This window comes from Procambarus clarkii, chromosome 27, assembly GCF_040958095.1.
Source record: "Procambarus clarkii isolate CNS0578487 chromosome 27, FALCON_Pclarkii_2.0, whole genome shotgun sequence".
NCBI classification, from domain to species: domain Eukaryota; kingdom Metazoa; phylum Arthropoda; class Malacostraca; order Decapoda; family Cambaridae; genus Procambarus; species Procambarus clarkii.
In genome coordinates, this window is record NC_091176.1 from 37,812,348 (window position 1) to 37,818,621 (window position 6,274).

A 6,274-nucleotide genomic window follows, 5' to 3' on the forward strand; every position below is an offset into this window, starting at 1 on the left:
CACCTCACTACTCATACCACCACCACCTCACTACTCATACCACCCCCACCTCACTACTCATACCACCCCCACCTCACTACTCATACCACCCCCACCTCACTACTCATACCACCCCCACCTCACTACTCATACCACCACCACCTCACTACTCATACCACCCCCACCTCACTACTCATACCACCCCACCTCACTACTCATACCACCACCACCTCACTACTCATACCACCCCCACCTCACTACTCATACCACCACCACCTCACTACTCATACCACCACCACCTCACTACTCATACCACCCCACCTCACTACTCATACCACCCCACCTCACTACTCATACCACCACCACCTCACTACTCATACCACCCCACCTCACTACTCATACCACCACCACCTCACTACTCATACCACCCCCACCTCACTACTCATACCACCCCCACCTCACTACTCATACCACCCCCACCTCACTACTCATACCACCACCACCTCACTACTCATACCACCACCACCTCACTACTCATACCACCCCCACCTCACTACTCATACCACCACCACCTCACTACTCATACCACCACCACCTCACTACTCATACCACCACCCACCTCACTACTCATACCACCCCACCTCACTACTCATACCACCACCACCTCACTACTCATACACCCCCACCTCACTACTCATACCACCCCCACCTCACTACTCATACCACCCCCACCTCACTACTCATACCACCCCCACCTCACTACTCATACCACCCCCACCTCACTACTCATACCACCCCACCTCACTACTCATACCACCCCCACCTCACTACTCATACCACCCCCACCTCACTACTCATACCACCCCCACCTCACTACTCATACCACCCCACCTCACTACTCATACCACCCCCACCTCACTACTCATACCACCACCACCTCACTACTCATACCACCCCCACCTCACTACTCATACCACCCCCACCTCACTACTCATACCACCCCCACCTCACTACTCATACCACCCCACCTCACTACTCATACCACCCCACCTCACTACTCATACCACCACCACCTCACTACTCATACCACCCCCACCTCACTACTCATACCACCCCCACCTCACTACTCATACCACCCCACCTCACTACTCATACCACCCCACCTCACTACTCATACCACCCCCACCTCACTACTCATACCACCCCACCTCACTACTCATACCACCCCCACCTCACTACTCATACCACCACCACCTCACTACTCATACCACCACCACCTCACTACTCATACCACCCCCACCTCACTACTCATACCACCACCACCTCACTACTCATACCACCACCACCTCACTACTCATACCACCCCCACCTCACTACTCATACCACCCCACCTCACTACTCATACCACCCCACCTCACTACTCATACCACCCCCACCTCACTACTCATACCACCACCACCTCACTACTCATACCACCCCCACCTCACTACTCATACCACCCCCACCTCACTACTCATACCACCCCCACCTCACTACTCATACCACCCCACCTCACTACTCATACCACCACCCACCTCACTACTCATACCACCCCCCACCTCACTACTCATACCACCACCACCTCACTACTCATACCACCACCACCTCACTACTCATACCACCACCACCTCACTACTCATACCACCCCACCTCACTACTCATACCACCACCACCTCACTACTCATACCACCCCCACCTCACTACTCATACCACCACCACCTCACTACTCATACCACCCCCACCTCACTACTCATACCACCCCCACCTCACTACTCATACCACCACCACCTCACTACTCATACCACCACCACCTCACTACTCATACCACCCCCACCTCACTACTCATACCACCCCACCTCACTACTCATACCACCCCCACCTCACTACTCATACCACCACCACCTCACTACTCATACCACCCCACCTCACTACTCATACCACCCCCACCTCACTACTCATACCACCCCCACCTCACTACTCATACCACCCCCACCTCACTACTCATACCACCACCACCTCACTACTCATACCACCCCACCTCACTACTCATACCACCCCCACCTCACTACTCATACCACCCCCACCTCACTACTCATACCACCCCCACCTCACTACTCATACCACCCCCACCTCACTACTCATACCACCCCCACCTCACTACTCATACCACCCCCACCTCACTACTCATACCACCCCCACCTCACTACTCATACCACCCCCACCTCACTACTCATACCACCCCCACCTCACTACTCATACCACCACCACCTCACTACTCATACCACCACCACCTCACTACTCATACCACCCCCACCTCACTACTCATACCACCCCCACCTCACTACTCATACCACCCCACCTCACTACTCATACCACCCCCACCTCACTACTCATACCACCCCCACCTCACTACTCATACCACCCCCACCTCACTACTCATACCACCACCACCTCACTACTCATACCACCCCCACCTCACTACTCATACCACCCCCACCTCACTACTCATACCACCCCCACCTCACTACTCATACCACCACCACCTCACTACTCATACCACCACCACCTCACTACTCATACCACCACCACCTCACTACTCATACCACCCCCACCTCACTACTCATACCACCCCCACCTCACTACTCATACCACCACCACCTCACTACTCATACCACCCCACCTCACTACTCATACCACCCCCACCTCACTACTCATACCACCCCACCTCACTACTCATACCACCACACCTCACTACTCATCCCACCACCACCTCACTACTCATACCACCCCACCTCACTACTCATACCACCACCACCTCACTACTCATACCACCACCACCTCACTACTCATACCACCCCCACCTCACTACTCATACCACCACCACCTCACTACTCATACCACCCCCACCTCACTACTCATACCACCACCACCTCACTACTCATACCACCACCACCTCACTACTCATACCACCCCACCTCACTACTCATACCACCACCACCTCACTACTCATACCACCCCACCTCACTACTCATACCACCCCCACCTCACTACTCATACCACCACCACCTCACTACTCATACCACCACCACCTCACTACTCATACCACCACCACCTCACTACTCATACCACCCCCACCTCACTACTCATACCACCCCCACCTCACTACTCATACCACCACCACCTCACTACTCATACCACCCCCACCTCACTACTCATACCACCACCACCTCACTACTCATACCCACCCCCACCTCACTCTCATACCACCCCCACTCACTACTATACCACCCCACCTCACTACTCATACCACCCCCACCTCACTACTCATACCACCCCCACCTCACTACTCATCCCACCCCCACCTCACTATCATCCCACCCCACTCATACTCACCCCCCCCCACCTCACTACTCATCCCACCACCACCTCACTACTCATACCCACCCCCACCTCACTACTCATACCACCCCCCACCTCACTACTCATACCACCCCCACCTCACTACTCATACCACCCCCACCTCACTACTCATACCACCACCACCTCACTACTCATCCCACCACCACCTCACTACTCATCCCACCACCACCTCACTACTCATCCCACCACCACCTCACTACTCATACCACCACCACCTCACTACTCATACCACCCCCACCTCACTACTCATACCACCACCACCTCACTACTCATACCACCACCACCTCACTACTCATACCACCACCACCTCACTACTCATACCACCCCCACCTCACTACTCATACCACCCCCACCTCACTACTCATACCACCACCACCTCACTACTCATACCACCACCACCTCACTACTCATACCACCCCCACCTCACTACTCATACCACCCCCAACCTCACTACTCATACCACCCCCACCTCACTACTCATACCACCCCCACCTCACTACTCATACCACCACCACCTCACTACTCATACCACCCCCACCTCACTACTCATACCACCACCACCTCACTACTCATACCCACCACCACCTCACTACTCATACCACCACCACCTCACTACTCATACCTACCACCACCTCACTACTCATACCACCCCACCTCACTACTCATACCACCCACCACCTCACTACTCATACCACCACCACCTCACTACTCATACCACCCCCACCTCACTACTCATACCACCACCACCTCACTACTCATACCACCACACCTCACTACTCATACCACCCCACCTCACTACCATACCACCCCCACCTCACTTCTCATACCACCACCACCTCACTACTCATACCACCACACCTCACTACTCATACCACCCCCACCTCATACTCATACCACCCCCACCTCACTACTCATACCATCCCCCACCTCACTACTCATACCACCACCACCTCACTACTCATCCCACTCCCACCTCACTACTCATACCACCCCCACCTCACTACTCATACCACCACCACCTCACTACTCATCCCACTCCCACCTCACTACTCATACCACCACCACCTCACTTACTCATACCCCCACCACCTCACTACTCATACCATCCCCACCTCACTACTCATACCACCACCACCTCACTACTCATCCCACTCCCACCTCACTACTCATACCACCCCCACCTCACTACTCATACCACCCCACCTCACTACTCATACCACCCCCACCTCACTACTCATACCACCACACCTCATACTCTACCACCCCACCTCACTACTCATACCACCACCACCTCACTACTCATACCCCACACCTCACTACTCATACCACCACCACCTCACTACTCATACCACCACCACTACTCTACACCTCACTCCTACCACCCCCACCTCACTACTCATACCACCCCCACCTCACTACTCATACCACCCCCACCTCACTACTCATACCACACCACCTCACTACTCATACCACCACCACCTCACTACTCATACCACTCCCACCTCACTACTCATACCACCACCACCTCACTACTCATACCACCACCACCTCACTACTCATACCACCACCACCTCACTACTCATACCACCCCCACCTCACTACTCATACCACCCCCACCTCACTACTCATACCACCACCACCTCACTACTCATCCCACTCCCACCTCATTACTCATACCACCCCCACCTCACTACACATCCCACCCCCACCTCACTACTTATACCACCACCACCTCACTACTCATACCACCACCACCTCACTACTCATACCACCCCCACCTCACTACTCATACCACCCCCACCTCACTACTCATACCACCCCCACCTCACTACTCATACCACCCCCACCTCACTACTCATACCACCCCCACCTCACTACTCATACCACCCCCACCTCACTACTCATCCCACCCCCACCTCACTACTCATCCCACCCCCACCTCAGTACTCACCCCACCCCCACCTCACTACTCACCCCACCCCCACCTCACTACTCATACCACCCCCACCTCACTACTCATACCACCCCCACCTCACTACTCATACCACCCCCACCTCACTACTCATACCACCACCACCTCACTACTCATACCACCACCACCTCACTACTCATACCACCCCCACCTCGCTACTCATACCACCCCCACCTTACTACTCATACTACCACCACCTCACTACTCGTACCACCCCCACCTCACTACTCATACCACCACCACCTCACTACTCATACCACCACCACCTCACTACTCATACCACCCCCACCTCACTACTCATACTACCACCACCTCACTACTCATACCACCCCCACCTCACTACTCGTACCACCACCACCTCACTACTCATACCACCACCACCTCACTACTCATACCACCCCCACCTCACTACTCATACCACCACCACCTCACTACTCATCCCACTCCCACCTCACTACTCATACCACCCCCACCTCACTTCTCAAACCACCACCACCTCACTACTCATACCACCACCACCTCACTACTCATACCACCCCCACCTCACTACTCATACAACCCCCACCTCACTACTCATACCACCCCACCTCACTACTCATACCATCCCCACCTCACTACTCATACCACCACCACCTCAATACTCATCCCACTCCCACCTCACTACTCATACCACCCCCACCTCACTACTCATACCACCACCACCTCACTACTCATCCCACTCCCACCTCACTACTCATACCACCACCACCTTACTACTCATACCACCCCCACCTCACTACTCATACCATCCCCACCTTACTACTCATACCACCACCACCTCACTACTCATACCACTCCCACCTCACTATCCTTACCACCCCCACC